The sequence below is a fragment of the Rhinopithecus bieti genome, unplaced genomic scaffold (genome assembly GCF_001698545.2).
Source record: "Rhinopithecus bieti isolate Rb0 unplaced genomic scaffold, ASM169854v2 scaffold_4541, whole genome shotgun sequence".
Lineage (NCBI taxonomy): Eukaryota > Metazoa > Chordata > Mammalia > Primates > Cercopithecidae > Rhinopithecus > Rhinopithecus bieti.
This window is the reverse complement of record NW_016804414.1, coordinates 733,050-750,713: the sequence shown is the minus strand read 5'-3', so window position 1 is coordinate 750,713 and position 17,664 is coordinate 733,050. Positions and strand designations below refer to the sequence as shown.

General features: G+C 39.4%; 2 pseudogenes; both read left to right on the top strand.

Moving 5' to 3' along the window:
* Window positions 1-5,803: 5,803 nt before the first annotated feature.
* LOC108526920 (E3 ubiquitin-protein ligase RING2 pseudogene) lies at window positions 5,804-6,793 on the top strand (annotated as a pseudogene).
* Window positions 6,794-11,928: 5,135 nt separating this feature from the next.
* Window positions 11,929-13,080, top strand: LOC108526919 (hsc70-interacting protein pseudogene; annotated as a pseudogene).
* The last annotated feature ends 4,584 nt before the right edge of the window (window positions 13,081-17,664 follow it).

The window sequence follows — 17,664 nt, the reverse complement described above, 5'->3', positions numbered from 1 at the left end:
GAATCCTCCCTAGAATAATTAAATTTAAATCAATTGAAGGTGCTGAAAATGTTTTTACAGATGGGTCTAGTAATGGTAAAGCTTCTTTTTCTGGATCAAAAAGGAAAGTTTTCCAGACACCCTATACTTCAGCTCAAAAAGTGGAGCTTGTAGCTGTAATTGAGGTATTGACTGCTTTTATATGCCTATTAGTGTGATCTCTGATTCTCCATATGTGGTTCATTCCACAGAGTTAATTGAAAATGCTCAGTTAGGATTTCATACAGATGATGACTTTATTTACCAAATTGCAAACAGCAATTGGGGTAGAATGCACCCTTTTTATGTCACTCACATTAGGGCTCATACACCTCTTCCAGGACCTTTGACTGAAGGGAATCAAATGGCTGATCACCTAGTTGCTAACGCAATATCTAATGCTAGACACTTTCACAATTTAACTCATGTTAATGCCTCTGGTCTCAAATGCAGATACAGCATTACCTGGAAAGAAGCTAAAGCTATTATCCAGCGATGCCCAGCTTGCCAAATGGTACATTCCTCATCTTTTACAGGAGGAGTTAATCCTCAAGGACTGGAACCTAAATTTCTTTGGCAAATGGATGTCACACATGTTTCCTTGTTTGGGAGACTAGCTTATGTACATGTATGTGTGGACACCTTTTCTCACTTTGTCTGGGCTACATGCCAATCAGGAGAGTCTTCTGCCTATGTTAAATGTCACTTTTTACAGTGTTTTGTGGTGATGGGCGTTCCAGCTTCTATTAAAACAGATAACACCCCAGGGCATACTGGCCATGCTCTGCTACATTTTTCTTTATATGGAATATTAAACACATTACTGGTATCCCATATAATCCTCAAGGACAAGTCATAGTGGAAAGAATGAATCTCTCCCTGAAACAGCAGTTGCAAAAGCAGAGGGGGGAAAACAGGGACTATGGAATACCACATATGCAACTGAATCTAGCATTATTAACTTTAAATTTTTTGAGCCTGCTCAAAGGCCAGATGCTATCAGCAGCTGAACAGCATCTACAGAAACCAGCTGCAAAGACAGAAGCAGAACAACTGATTTGGTGGAGAGATCTGATAACAAAAAGTTGGGAAATAGGTAAAATAATAACTTGGGATAGAGGTTATGCTTGTGTTTCTCCAGGCCAAAATCAACAGCCAATTTGGATACCATCAAGACACCTGAAACCTTACCATGAAACAGATGCTGAAGAAGAGATTCCAGGAAGATCCTGAGGACCCCCCAGTTGCAGCCATGTTGAGACTGACTCTGAGGAGGACCCCAACTGTCACAAGCAACACCCATCGAACACAGCCATCCACCTGGGGACAGATCAAGAAGCTGTCACAGATGGTAGAAGAAAACCTGGGACCTGAGGAAAGCAAGACAACCAGTCATAGTAAGTAATTTAATGGTAGCTATGACAGCAGTGATCACCATTGCCACTGCAGATGTGGATCCTGACTCCTGTGAGAAGTATCTCATCATGACAAAGCTGCCTTTGCTTTTATTGCTTTGCAAAACAAAGAAGGGGGACACGTTGGGAACAGGCCCCAAAATCTGCCCATAATCTGGCCCCAAAACTGGCCATAAACAAAATCTCTACAGCACTGTGACATGCTCGTGATGGCCTTCATGCCCACACTGGAAGGTTTTCACTTTATTGGAATGAGGGCAAGGAACACGTGGCTCACCCAGGGTGGAAAACCGCTTAAGGCGTTCTTAAACCACAAACAATAGCATGAGTGATCTGTACCTTAAGGACATGTTCCTGCTGCAGATAACTAGCTAGAGCCCATCCCTTTATTTCAGCCCATCCCTTTATTTCCCATAAGGAATACTTGTAGTAAATCTTATGACTGGCTTGCTGTCAGTAAATATGTGGGTAAATCCCTGTTGGAGGATCTCAGCTCTGAAGGATGCGAGACCCCTGATTTCCCACTGCACACTCTATATTTCTGTGTGTGTGTCTTTAATTTCTCTAGCGCGGCTGAGTTAGGGTCTCCATGACTGAGCTGGTCTTGGCACAAGGTCAATGGAGAAGAGGCAGACAAGGAAAAAGGAAGCCAAATATTGGAAGGATTATCTGTGTGGATACTGAAAGATCTAGAATTATAACAGGAGTGTTGGACAGAGCAGCAGGGCAGGTGCTAACATCTTCCATTAACGTGGAGAGCAGGACAGGGCCTGGAGATGTCTGTGCTAAGGAGGGCTAGTGAGTAATATAGACTAATGGCATAGGCTGCAAAGCTTGGGCTTTTTCAGAAGGAGGACGGGACACTAGTATGGATGTGGCAGTGAGCAAGGTGAGCAGGTACTCTACCCCCAGGCCTAGTGTTACAGAGCTTAATGAAATGTAAATAGATGCCAATTGATAGAGCTACAAGGGAGGCAGTATACTCAGATAAGATCATGATTTTGGTCACAGCAAGAAAGAAGAGGGTCAGAGGAGGTCCCTAAGGAATTTACTGGTGATGTACCATGAGCTCCAGAGGCTGCAAGAGAGGATTTTCAGGAGGTCAGGAAGGATAAGAGAGAGGGAAAAGAGTCCAACTCTTTTTTTTTTTTTCACTAATGATGTGGTTTATATCCTCCCATACTAACAGATAAAAACACATACATTCTCTAGGCACAAAGCTTGTATTCATAAATAACTCTCTGCCTAAAGACAAAATTTCAATTAATATTCACAATGGGAATCTAATTATTTAACTTGTTTAACACAACCATGAATCTAAAATGTTATCAATAAAACCTAAGAAGTTTTATCACAAAACCGGGGACATGCATTAGTAATCTATACAACTTACATTACATCAGAAAAGGAATTGAATATTTCCCTTGATTTTATACAAAATTAGCTGGGCATGGTGGCACATGCCTGTAATCCTAGCTATTCAGCAGAGTGAGGCACAAGAATCACTTGAACCCAAGAGGCAGAGGTTGCATTGAGCCAAGATTGCACCACTACACTCCAGCCTGGGCAACAGAATGAGACTTTGTCTCAAAAAAAAAAAGTTCCCTTCATTTTTAGTGGTTTTCAAATTTCATAGCACAGATAAAAAAAACAAACCCTGTAGAAACAGATTTTAAATACATTTAGAACACCAAGCTAGCCCCAATCTGTTGAAACTGACTGATAAATATGTACAATAACTAGACAGACTTCAGTTGTCATGGTACTGGAGGTCTATCTATCAAAAATCCTTTGGGATTAATTTTTCAATGAAAATATATGTTTGTAAATAGTGCAATAATATAAACTTGGAAACATACCTAGAGTCAGGAGAGAGATGAAAAATAACACACAAGTCAATCTTATTTCTAACCTGTCAGCATAAAGCCTTCTGGCTCCCAAACACCCAACGTTGTCCCTCAGTATACAAATTAAGAGTAGAATGACTTTACCCTACTAGCTGACATTCTTCTACAGAATAATCTTTCACTACATATCAAAGCAGGGCTCAAGCTTCATTCATCTGCTTCCACAACGTGTAATTAGCAGAGCACACCAAATTTATAAGCTGATGTGGCAACTCAAAATGCTAAACACACTTTTCTAATGGAAGCAAACTGGATTTTCTTTTCTGTTGTTCATTCTATGTAATTATTCTTTATTTTATTTATTTATTTTTTGAGATGGAGTCCCCTCTGAGGCCAGGCTGGAGTGCAGTGGCACCATCCCTGCTCACTGCAACCTCCGCCTCCTGGGTTCAACCGATTCTTCTGCCTCAGCCAGGTCCCAAGTAGCTGGGACTACAGGCACCTGCCACCACACCTGGGTTTTGTGGGTTTTTTTATTTTTAGTAGAGATGGGATTTCACCACACTGGCCACGTTGGTCTCAAACTCCTGAGCTCAGGTGATCCTCCAGCCTCTGCCTCCCAAAGTGCTGGGATTACAGGCCTGAGCTACTGCACCTGGCTGCCATATTATTCTTGAAACTTATGTGGCTACCAATTAAAAAAAAAAAAAGTAGGGAAGCTTTAAATATATCTTTTTTTTTCTTTTTTTCTTTTTTTTGTTTTTGAGATGGTGTCTTGCTCTGTCACCCAAGCTGGAGTGCAGTGGTGCGATCTTGGCTCACTGCAAGCTCTACCTCCCAGGTTCATGCCATTCTCCTGCCTCAGCCTCCCAAGTAGCTGGGACCACAGGCGCCCTGCCACCACGCCTGGCTAATTTTTTGTAATTTTGTAGAGACAGGGTTTCACTGTGTTAGTCAGGATGGTCTAGATCTCCTGGGTTTGTGATCCGCCCACCTCGGCCTCCCAAAGTGCTGGGATTATAAGCATGAGCCACTACGCCTGGCCGCTTTAAACATATCTTATACTTTTCATCAAGGCTAATGTGTCAAATGTCTCCATATATCCGGTATTTTAATAGGAAAAAAATCAAAAATCAAACATATATAATAAAGGACCTGAAGTGATAGTGAACACCAAAAAAAAGCACTCTTTTTTTTTTTTTTTTTTTTTTGAGATGGAGTCTCACTCTGTTACCCAGGCTGGAGTGCTGTGGTGTGATCTTGGCTCACTGTAACCTCCACCTCCCAGGTTCAAGAGGTTATCCTGCCTCAGCCTCCCAAGTAGCTGGGATTATGGGCATGCGCCACCACACCCAGCTAATTTTTTGTATTTTAGTAGAGACGGGGTTTCACCGTGTTGGCCAGGCTGGTCTCGAACTCCTGACCTCAGATGATCTGCCCACCTTGGCCTTCCAAAGTGCTGGGATTACAGGCTTGAGCCACCATGCCTGGCCAAAAGCACTCTCAAATATACTTGACGACTACATTTCACAACCAATTTAATTTTTCTTTCTTCAGCAAAATCTGTCAATGAACAAATTTCTCATAGATTAACATTAAGATTTTGTTTGATTCTCTTTCCAGGACCAGAAATTCCAAAATTACAAGGGAAAAGAATGGAAAAAAGTAACAACATGGCATTACAATGGACACTAACTCAATAAACACTTGTTTCTAAAATAAGAAAATTATGGAAGAAAATACCATGGAAGGAATAATCCTATGAGAATTGTCTTTAAGCATAGTAAATTTGACCCTTAGTCTTCATGAAGATACTGCACTTTATATAGAAAAGAAAATATAGAAGACTCTAGGGAAAAAAAGTCAGAATACATATTATGTAATATTCTGTAGGTCTAAAGACCTTTTGAGGGGGAAAGGGGAAACAATGACCAACTGAATCTTTACATAAGGATACAGAACTATGAAAAATTTCTGGGCCAGAAGTGTACTTTAAATGGAACCAAACTTTGTGGAAAAGAATATATATATATATATGTGTGTGTGTATGTGTGTGTATATATATATATATTTAAATTAATTTATTTAGTTTTTCTGAAATGGAGTCTCACTCTGTTGCCCAGACTGGAGTGCAGTGGTATGATCTCAACTCACTGTAACCTCCACCTCTCAGGGTCAAGAGATTCTCATGCCTCAACCTCCCAAGTAGCTGGGTTTATAGGTGTGTGTCACCAGGCCAGGCTAATTTTTGTATTTTCAATAAATACAGGATTTCACCATGTTGTTCAGGCTAGTCTCGAAATCTTAACCTCAACTGATCTGGCTGTCTCGGCCTCCCAAAGTACTAGGATTACAGGCATGAGCCATTGTGCCTCGCCAAACTTAGACATATTTTTAAGAGAAAAGAAAAAGTACTGAAAATGGAATCCCTTCCAAAAGAAAATCATAAATTAAGGGGAAAATATTTGAATAGTCCTGCCAGTCTAGGTCAAAAAGAAAATTGGGCTGGGGGCAGGAGCTGCAATGTCTCAGGCTGTGCAAACAAATGGATCTCAACCATTAGCCAAAACATGGGAGTTCAGTTTATATGAATTACAACAAACACCTGAAGAGGCAGTAACAGATGGCTTAGAAATTGTGGCTTCACCTCAAAGTCCACACGATGAAATAATGGGCCTAATTTGTTTAGACGTGTTGAAAGACACCATGACCACAAAGGAGTGTTTACATCATTTTTGTGCAGACTGCATCATCACAGTCCTTAGAAATGACAGCAAAAGACACCCCACCTGTCAAAAAAAAAAATCTAGTTTCCAAAAGATCACTAAGGGGATCTTTCAGCTCTTGGTGGTGGTAGCAATGGGCTCAATGTTAAGGATGCCAGAAAATGCAATAGGGTGAGAAAGAGAAAAAGAGCTAGGGTTATCAAAAATGAGGTGGGGTGGTAGGCAAATAATTGGGAAGGCCTCGTAAGCCTTATACTTTAGTCTAAAATGTTTGATGCACTCATCAGTAAAATTTACCCAAGTCGTGATGAGTATGAAGTTCTTGGAGAGAGAGTATTAGCCAGCATCCACAAGCACAGTAATCAGTGAGCACTCAGTCTCAACTCTGAAGAAGGACTGAAGGTACCAGTCAGGAGCAGATTACAGTGAGGCAAGAAACAACAGACTGAAAATGGTAGCAGAGCAGAAGAGAATGCTGATGGTTTGCACTGTAGTGATGCATCCACACAGAAAAATAAGGAAACAGGCCATAGTCACAAATGGACTAAAACATCTGCTGATTCTGGGCTTGAGCTTGATCTTGACAATGCAACATTTGCCATTGATTCAGAAATGGATGGTGCTAGTGAGATTGAATTAGTAGTCAGGCCTCATCCCACACTTATGGAAAAAGATGATAGTGCAGATAAAATACGTAAAGACTTCAGGTAACACTGCTGTTGATCACTTATCCAGGTATCTGACTGTGAGGTTAGCTTCAGAAGAACTTTGAAGCCAAGGTGCATAAAACTAGAAGAACCACGGCCAGAGCAAAACTCAAGTAACAGACATCATGGCCACTGGCATCATCAGACTATATGGCCAAGAGTTCAAGTCTTCAGTGGTGATCTAGGAGTCTGGGGATTCTTTGGACAACTGACAGAAACACAAACAAGGGGTCTTGTACTACAATGTCTGATGTTCTCCTAGGCAGATTGAAGTGCTGACATCATGGGTATTAGGAAGAAGGGTGGCAGGAGAAAGGAGCTGCCAAGATCACACAGCTCTCTGACCCTTTACTCCTGCCTATGGCAGCTGGCAATCAGGGGACACATGAGGTCGCCAGGATCATGGGGGCTGGGGGATCATTTCTCAATTTGCTGACATCAATATGTAGGCTGGAGGAATGACACATCCCACACATCTCAAAAAGTCAACTCTAGATGGGATATCTGAGGGTTTTATATAATTCTAACCAAAATCCTGCTCTCTAGATTTCTCCTTACTGTAGATAATACATTTGGTAAAGAACACATCATGAAGCCTTTCGGCTATTGGCTGTAGGAGCAACAGGCTAAATGTTAGGGATGCCAGATAAAGCCATCAGGTGGGAAAGGGAAAGAAGAGGGAGGGCTGAAAAAAATGAGGTGGGGAGGAAGGCAAAGAATTGGAAAGGCCTTGTAAGCCTTATACTTCAGTCTAAAAATGATGGGAATCTACTGAAAGGTTATAGGCAGGGGAAAGATAGGATCATTCACTTTCAAAAAAGTGGTATCACTTTGGAATGTTGCATCTGTTGTCATCAGGCTATAAACTGAAATTGTCTAGCTCGTGTTACATTTATGAAGTACAAATTGAATGACTTAAGGCCAATTTTATAATATTTCCCTTAGCCCTAGAGTGTCATAATAATATAGATAATACAGTCTATTTCTGAAGTGTTAGAGAATGTATTAGTCAGGGTTCTCCAGAGAAACAAAATCAGTAGGACACACATAGACATAGAAGAGGGGATTTATGATGGGAATTGGCTCATGCAATTATGGAAGCTGAGAAGTCCCATGATTTGCCCTCTGCAAGCTAGAGGCCCAGGAGAGCCAGGGGTGTCATTCAGTCTGAGTCTGAAGGCCTGAGCACCAAAGCAGCTGAGAGTGTGACTCACAGTTTAAGTCTGAAGGCCTGAGAACACAAAAGGCCAACAGTGTTAATTCCCAGAGTCCAAAGGCCCAAGAACCTGGAGCTCCGATGTACAAGTGCAGAAGAAGATAGGGATGACTCGGCTCTGAAAAAGAGACTTTTCTGATCTACTTGGGTCCTCAACAGATTGGATGGTGCCCATCCCACACTGGTGATGGCAGGTCCTCTTTCCGCAGCCCACCCAGTCAAATGCCAGTCTCTTCCAGAAACACCCTCACAGACACACCCAGCAAGAATGCTTTACCAGCTATCTGGGTGTGCCTTAACCCAGTCAAACTGACATAAAATTAACTACTACAGAGAAGTAAAGGTGTAATTCATATCAAAGAGCTCCTGCATACTTCACACCTGGCTAATATTGACACTTGGCCAATAAATACTAATATTCTCCACAAGACCTTTTTTATATGTATGTTAGAATTAGGATTTTGTTATTTGGTATGGGAAAACATTCATAGTATTTTCTAAGAAAATATGTAATATGCAGAATTCCAGAAAACAGTCCTTTGATGGTAAACAGAGCAATCTGTACTTTATTCCTTAGGATAGATATTTGCTTCTTGAAATAAAATGGTGTTTCCAATAAGGGGTGAGTTCTCAGAAAGTTTTGTCCTTTCAGAAAAAAAAAAATCCTCTTATTTATTCTTCAAACTAGTAAATATAGTGAAGAGACAGTAAAGCGAAGCAGAACTCATCATTCTACTTCCCTATAAGTTTTTTGAAGGCATTCAAATAACACTGAGCCAAAAGATGCTTTTCTAGCTCTTCATCTTGTCTTTGAATTTAAAATTTAAAATTAGCACAAAAGCATGAGCAACAAAAGAAAAAACAGACTGGACTTTATCAAACTTAAAAATTTTGGTGTGTTAAAAGACATTGTCAAGAAAGTGAAAAGACAACCTACAGAATGAGAAAAAGTACTTGCAGATCATGTTTAATAAGGGTCTAGAAACCAGAATACATTTTTTTAAAACTCTAAAAACAATTTTAAAAAGACAAGCCAATTAAAAAATGGATAAAGAACTTGAACAGACATTTCTCCAGAAAAGATATACAAACGGCCAAAAAGCACATGGAAGGATGCTCAACACTATTAGTCACTAAGGAAATGCAAATCAAAACCACAGTGTGATAACACTTGATACCCACTAGAAGGACTATAATTATAAAAAAAAAAAAGATAATAACAAGTCTGGTTAGGATGTGAATGTAAAATGGTGTGGCCCTTTTGGAAGATAGTCTGGCAGTTCTTCAAAAGGTTAAAAATTGAGTTACTCTATGACCTAATCACTTCCACTCAAGAGAAATGAGAAAAGCCTACACAGAAACTTGTACATGAATGTTCATAGTAGCATTATTTGTAATAGCCAAATGTAGAAAATAAATGTCCATCAACCATGAATAGGTGAATGTAATGTTTTTCAACTGTAGAAAGCAGCAAAGTGCTATACATGCCACTGTGGGGACACACTCGGCCCCCAGAGTTGGTATGAAGATTGTTTTAAACTGAAGGTATTTGAGGTTCAACAGATGTGGAAAGAAGCTTTTTGGAGCTTGCCTTACCCTACTAGAAGCAGAAACTTCTAGGAGTGAGGCTGCCACAAAATCCCTCTCCAGGGAGTTTTACAGCCCAGAAAAGATGAAGACCACTTGTACCTACATAAACAAAATCATCACAAATTTTCTTATCTTCTATTTGTTCCCCTAAAAATTCATTTGTCTTTCATAAGGAAACCATTGGATCTGCCCATAGAAGCCCCTTCTTTCCTCTCCTCTTCCCCTATGAAAGCTGCCATATAAACCTCTATCTTTAGCAGTTCAGGAGCCACTTCTTTTGTGTTCTACATATGAATAAACTTTATCTTTTCTCCTGTTAATCTGTCCATTGTCAGCTAAATTAGCATACCCCAGCCACTGAACCTAAATTGGTAAGGAAAAAGGTTTTCCTCTCACACCACACTATGAATGAACCTCGAAAACATTATGCTAAGTCAAAGCAATTAGCCACAGCAGGTCACATGTTGTGTGAATCTATTTATATGAAATATTCTGAACAGGCAAATCTTTACAGACAGAAAGCAGATTGGTGGTTGCCAGCGGCTGGGGGAAAGGGGAACGGGGAGTGACTGCCTATGGGTACAGGGTTTATTTACGGGTAATAAGAATGTTTGAAACTAGATAGAAGTGGTGGTGGCCAAACTTTGTGAATGTACTAAATATCACTAAATTGTTCATTTAAAAGTGTTTATGTGAGTTTCACTTCAATAAAAAAAAATTAAAAATTTAACTGGGGCTCAACTTTGATGAACTTTGAATGACAAGATAAAGCCTTTAGATTATATCCCATAAATAACCAGAAACATTTCATAAAATATTTCTTAAAAGCAAACTTAACATTTTAGGATAATTAATTTCTAATGTATGCGTTTATCCAAGATCAAAGCACCCAGTTAGGAAGTAGAGCATTCAATTGACTTGTCTAAATGAAGCTCCCCAATTGCCAAGCCTATGTTTTTTTATTTTCCCCCCACTTAATGAAATTGGCAAATATAGTGACTGGTTCTGTCTGCATTCAGTTGTGTGTGATCACAGAGCCCCTTTCAGTCTTTAAACAAGAATCATTTTATGGGTACCTGAGATAGTAACAGGGTTTTGAAAATGCTTATCTATGATGATCTGAATGTAGCATGAAGAAGTATGTACAATAAATGAGAAGAATGAGATAAGAGAGAGGAGCAGTGCCAGAGACAGAGAAAATAAGTCAGAGGCAGCCAGGTGGTGACCTGTGATGTCAAAAGATTGCTTGGCAGGAAGTGAGGCCTGAACAGGGGTTTGCCCCTTTCACATGAAACGGAGGGATCAGGATCCGTTTTCTTAAGACTCAGGCAACCTGAGACAACATTTCAGCAAAACTAAAGAGGAAGGCAGACTTCTGGAAACTCAGACAACAGAAAGCCCTGTATCTGTTAAATTATACTGGATTTCTAAAATTGCTCTACATTTGTGCAGTTTACACCTCAAATGATTCACATTTTTGCCCTTGAATAGACAAAGACTGCTACAAAGGAGAGGAAAGGGGACAGAGAGCGAAGGCCACAGCTTTAAGGTCTTAGCACTTCATGGAAGCCCTGACTCCAGCCACCTGGAGCCATCTACCGGGAATTGATGGGCTGCAGAGTAGGAAACCTGGCTTTTTTACCTCGAATTCAGGTTTATAAGTCAAAAGCCACAACATGACACCTAATCATTTACTTCTCTATTTGGTTTCTTATTTTAAAATTTTCTTTAAATACTCAATTAATATAAAGCCCCACGGGATCTCAGTGATAAACTCTCATTTTCAAGATAAATGAAATGGCCAATATGGTCTGTAAACTAATAGATCAATAAAAAAACACCCAGCTTAGGACTACAAGGTGACTTCTTTATGACTGAGTAAACCATCTTTAGCAGCTATTAGAGAAGAAACACTATCATAAATCTATTTCTTACTGCATTCCCATAACACCTCATGTGTATTTCATGCCAAGACGCCTCACCTGTAGTGAATGTGTTCATCTCCGCCATTAGACCATGAGCTCTCTGAAAGTAGGAACCTTTTCCTATATTTCTGCAGTACCAGTGGTCAGCACAGCACAGAGACATAGAGGAAATGTTCAGTTAATGAATATGAACTCTGTCTATGGCTCATGAGGTCAGAGACTGCATGCCTTGCTCACTGTTGTGCCTTCAATACACAGTTCAGATGTAGCACATAGTAAGACCTCAAACATGTGTTTGTTGAGTGAATGAATGAATGAATGAATAATAGGTTAATTAAGGGATGCAGATATTCAGCTATTTTCATTTCTTAGAGCCCTCTTCCAGTATTAAAATATCCAAATACTTCTGCGCGCTCATGCGGAGCCACCGCCTGGGCCTGAAACAGGGCTGTAGTCCCCCAGCTTCGCCCACCACCTCCTTACCATGGACCCCCGCAAAGTGAACGAGCTTCGGGCCTTTGTGAAATTGTGTAAGCAAGATCCGAGCATTCTGCACACCGAGGAAATGCGCTTCCTGAGAGAGTGGGTGGAGAGCATGGGGAGTAAAGTACCACCTGCTACTCAGAAAGTTAAATCAGAAGAAAATACCAAGGAAGAAAAACCTGATAGTAAGAAGGTGGAGGAAGACTTAAAGGCAGACGAACCATCAAGTGAAGAAAGTGATCTAGAAATTGATAAAGAAGGTGTGATTGAACCAGACCCTAATTCTCCTCAAGAAATGGGAGATGAAAATGCAGAAATAACGCAGGAGATGATGGATCAGGCAAATGATTAAAAAGTGGCTGCTATTGAAGCCCTAAATGATGGTGAACTCCAGAAAGCCATTGACTTATTCACAGATGCCATCAAGCTGAATCCTCGCTTGGCCATTTTGTATGCCAAGAGGGCCAGTGTCTTCGTCAAATTACAGAAGCTAAATGCTGCTATCTGAGACTGTGACAGAGCCATTGAGATAAATCCTGATTCAGCTCAGCCTTACAAGTGGCGAGGGAAAGTACACAGACTTCTAGGCCACTGGGAAGAAGCAGCCCATGATCTTGCCCTTGCCTGTAAATTGGATTATGCTGAAGATGCTAGTGCAATGCTGAAAGAAGTTCAACCTAGGGCACAGAAAATTGCAGAACATCGGAGAAAGTGTGAGCGAAAACGTGAAGAGCGAGAGATCAAAGAAAGAACAGAACGAGTTAAAAAGGTTCGAGAAGAGCATGAGAGAGCCCAGAGGGAGGAAGAAGCCAGACGACAGTCAGGAGCTCAGTATGGCTCTTTTCCAGGTGACTTTCCTGAGGGAATGCCTGGTAATTTTCCCGGAAGAATGCCTGGAATTGGAGGGGCCATGCCTGGAATGGCCGGAATGCCTGGACTCAATGAAATTCTTAGTGATCCAGAGGTTCCTGCAGCCATGCAGGATCCGGAAGTTATGGTGGCCTTCCAGGATATGGCTCAGAACCCAGCAAATATATCAAAATACCAGAGCAACCCAAAGGTTATGACTCTCATCAGTAAATTGTCAGACAAATTTGGGTCAAGTAATGCCCTTCTGATAAATAAAACACTTGCTGAAGGAAAAGCAACCTAGATCACCTTATGGATGTCGCAATAATACAAACCAGTGTACCTCTCACCTTCTCATCAAGAGAGTTGGGGTGCTTTGAAGATAATCCCTACCCCTCTCCCCCAAATTCAGCTGAAGCATTTTACAGTGGTTTGCCATTAGGGTATTCATTCAGATAATGTTTTCCTACTAGGAACTGCAAACTTTAAACACTTTTTAAATATTCAAAATATTTAAAACAAATTTAAAGGGTCTGTTAATTCTTATATTTTTCTTTACTGATTGTTTTGGATTATTTTCTTTGAATTGGGCAGGGAAGATACTTATGTATGGAAGATTATCGCCCTAATTTGAGTGAAATAAAAGTTATTAGTGCGAGGCAAACATAACTCATTTGAGGATAAAGTTTGTGTTGGATATATGGTTCTTGATGCATTTTGACTTGTCTTTTAAATGCTTTATCTTTTCTTTAAAGATTTATTTCAATAAAACTAATTGGGACCACCCGTATTTCAGAAAAAAAAAAAAAATCCACATAGAAGCTTTAAAAAAAAGGCCATTTGAACATTTTGCCCGTACATCGCCAAACATTTTCATGGTGGATATATCTAGATGTGTAATACTATGAACCTGGGTGACTGTATATCATACTTCTTTAGATACTTCAACGTGGTTCAGTACAAGCATTTTCAGTCATTTTCTTTGTGAGCACTATTTGTTAATTCTCCTTTATGTCAAACAAAAAATTGGACTTCTAATCTAGCTCCTTTCTAGACAAGACCTATTCTGTCCTGGGTAAATCAGCATGCTGAGTGTACATGATTTTTCTGCTGTTCTTTCTTAGCTGAAATGCCCTCCTGCTCGGAGAAATGATCTGAAATTGATGCTCATGATTTGCCTCTCAGAACTTTGTGTCATCAAGGGTGGCTGTGGCCTGGTTTCATGCCTTTAAAATAAATTTCTTTTGGACAGAAATGTTCATATGCTGTACTAAACCATTACAAAAACAATGTCCTTTTCGCCTTTTGGAAACAATAACAAAAGTAAGCAGGGAAAAGTACAGTCTTTTAGTATTTAGAGCATGACTTTTTACATTGACGTGTATTTAAAACTTGTTTATCAGATATTTTAGCAACTATATTTTATTAACTTGCAGGCTAGTGTAACTAAAAAAAGGAATGGTAGATATGCAAAATTCTAACACTGGAGACATTAGAAAATCTGAAGTATCTTCAGAATCATAGAAAACATATTATTATAGAATTCTTTAGGTATTAGGCATATGCTGTTTTAGCCAAAGTCTAATTAAAAAAAATACTAGAGTATAAACTACTGTCTATGGATGGATAGATACACAGATATAAGCAGGTAAAGATAAACATGTCTAGTCAAAGTCTTAAATTTTTCAAAAAATATAGTATAAACTGTTGAATATGTATAGTCAAAAATCTCCATTTTTTTCAACTACTTGTAATACAAATCAGTTCTGGCATATTTGCTTCTATTTAAAAAGATTTGTGCACATTTTCATTTGTAACTTTGGACCAAATATTTGGCTGTTATTATGACAAATGCCAAAGCTATGACTAAGTCACAGTACAGGAAAAAGTGACAGCAGATTACTAAATATACATGGTATACATATATATATATATATATATAGTTTACAAAGAATTATTGTTATTAATGCTAACTAAATCTGCTTTTGTTTTATGTCACATTCCCTAAGAGACCCATTTTCTGGCCTGCCAGAATGTTCTGATTAATAGAGTGGATAATGTCAACATATACAGACAATCAAAGTCATTTTCTGCGTGATAAATGTGAAAATGTTTGAGTCCTGGAAAACTTCTCACATCCATCTTGCCAAGAATTTCCTCTCCCATCAGAAATATTTTAGGAAAATCCAAAGCTCAGATTTCTTATTACTGTGCATTTACTTACAATATTCTTTGACAAGAGTCTCTTGATTCTCAGCTTGGCTTATGGGGGCGTTCCAAACTCGTTTTCTTTGAAAGGGAAATTTTCCTTTGCTATCAGTAAGTCAATGCTAGACTTTAGTTTGGTTACTAGCTTACATATTTGAATAGAAGATTTAAAATTGGCATCAAATCTAAGGTGCCCACAGATACTCTTCCCAAATAGAAGCACTGTCAGCACTGTGAGCTAAACTGAGCCAAAAGAGCAGTGGCTACGAACACACAAGAACAACAGACCCCGGGACCTACATGAAGGTGGATGGAGGGAGGAGGGTAAGGACTGAAAAACTACCTTTCAAGAACTATGCTTAATACCTGGGGAATGAAATAATCTGTAAAACAACCTCCTGTGACATACAATTTACCTATATAACAAATTTGCACATGTACCCTGAACCTAAGAGTTAGTAAAAAGAGACATAAAGAAGAGAAAAGAAAGAATTCAGCAATCTGTGAACTTGGATTGAAGAAAAAAAAAAAGGTTCTCTAATCTATAACTAAAATTTTGCATTTCTATTATGAACATGGCAACAAACTACAGTAGAATTAAGAGTACCTAAGACTTTGTCACCAAGAATGATGACAGGAATGTTTGTAACTCAGTACAGGCATTGCAGAATTCCCAAAGCAAGGTTTATTATTATTACTACCTCAAAACTGTAGTAAATGATTGGACCCACCACTAGATCTTGTTTAATGCATTAATAGACATTTGTTTTGCTGTATCACACACATACAAAGAATACACAAGAAACATGTTGCACTTTTCAGGACAAAAGAGTTATTAATATAACAAACCTTATAGGGTTGTTATTGTTATTTTTTCCCAAAGAGTTTCCTCTGTAAGAATTAAACTAAAAACAGTTACATCATCATGGTTGCACTAATGTCAACAAACGTAAAATTTGTCATATCTCAAATTACGCCCGTAATCCCAGCATTTTGGGAGGCCGAGTCGGGTGGATCACCTGAGGTTGGGAGTCTGAGACCAGCCTGGCCAATATGGTGAAACCCCGTCTCTACTAAAAATACAAAAAATTAGCCGGGCATGGTGGCAGGTGCCTGTAATCCCAGCTACTTGGAAGACTGAGGCGGGAGAATCGCTTGAACCTGGGAGGCGGAGGTGGCAGTGAGCTGAGATGTTCCACTGCACTCCAGCCTGGGCGACAGGGTGAGACTGTCTCAAAAAAAGAAAAGAAAAGAAAAAGTATGTTATGCTTAAATTGATTGTATTTGGAGAAATTCAAATGTTTGGGATAATATAAAAATAACATACAAATAAACCTATCGTGAAATTAAAATCCTGATATCTTCATCATGTATACATAAGCATAGAATTTAAATTTAAATTTCCTAACAATTGTGTGCAAACATATCATCAAAATCTTAACAATACAGAAGACTAATACAATTATTGAAATTGTTTCTGGTCGAAATTACCTTAATTGTGGTTTATTAATTCTTAATTCTGGTTTAAGAGTGAATCTATAACTATCAATATTTCAAATTTTGTGGGTTTAACTTTAATTTGTAATTTTTATTTTAATATACAAGATGTGATTACATAGTCATGAGAAAAATTGCCATTTCTGAGTAAAACCTGGTGAAGTTATATAAAAGATCCAACTGACTTGAATAATTAATAATACTGGGGATTATTTTTTCTTGCAAAAATGGTCTCAGTGCTCCCTCTGGTGGCTTCTCTGGAAAATTGACTTGTCTGTTCTCCAAAGTCGTTTCCAGGGCTTAAAATTTCAAAGAAAATTTACCAAAACTCTAAATGATCAGCGAAGCTGCCTAAAACATAAATGCCTAGGATTAAAGATATTCATTTACCTATCCTTGCATTCAAAACCATTCACTGGGTACTCACTACGTCAGATTCTGCTTTGGGTGTCAAAGGCTCAGTGACATCCCAGGAAGCACCAGGCCTGTCATCAGGGGGCTCACATGCAGTGGGAATGACAAAGTCAAGCAAGCAAAGAAATAAAATACCTAGAAATTCTAGCAGAAACTAGGAGTCAAAAATGGAGAAGAGCATTGAGTAGTAAGCTGAAGTCTTCCTTCTGGGTAGGTAAGTGACCTCAAGGATAAGGAGTTGGCCCTGTGAGAACTGGGGCGGCATGGCTGGTCAAGCACAGAGCAGGTGCGGAGACACTATGGTGCAGAAGCCCGGGTCTGGGCGGCCATGACTCCTAAGGCGTGGTGAGCCCAGGGGAAGTAGCCACGTGAAGAGTTTGGGGAGCAAAGCAGGGTGGAGCCAGGCAGTTCCCTAAAGAGCATGGTAAACATGGTAAGACATTTGGATTCTATTCAAACTGTAGTGAAAATCTACTTAAGAGACATTTGCAAGAGAGTGAGTGAAACAATTTATTCTTTAATAAGATAACCCTTGCCACTACAAGGAGAATGGGTTGGAGGGAAGCATATCAGTTCACAAGGCTGTTTCAGTTGTGCAGGCAAGAGATGGCAGGACTCCCACTAGGACACAACAGTGGGGGTAAGAAAGTGTTCTAACATGGAGAAAAGTTGAAAGAAAAGTGCGAAGAACACCTGTATTCCCTTTAATTGTGACTTTTTTGATGTACATGCTTTCTAAAGATACACACATATTTTGCCAAATAATCTA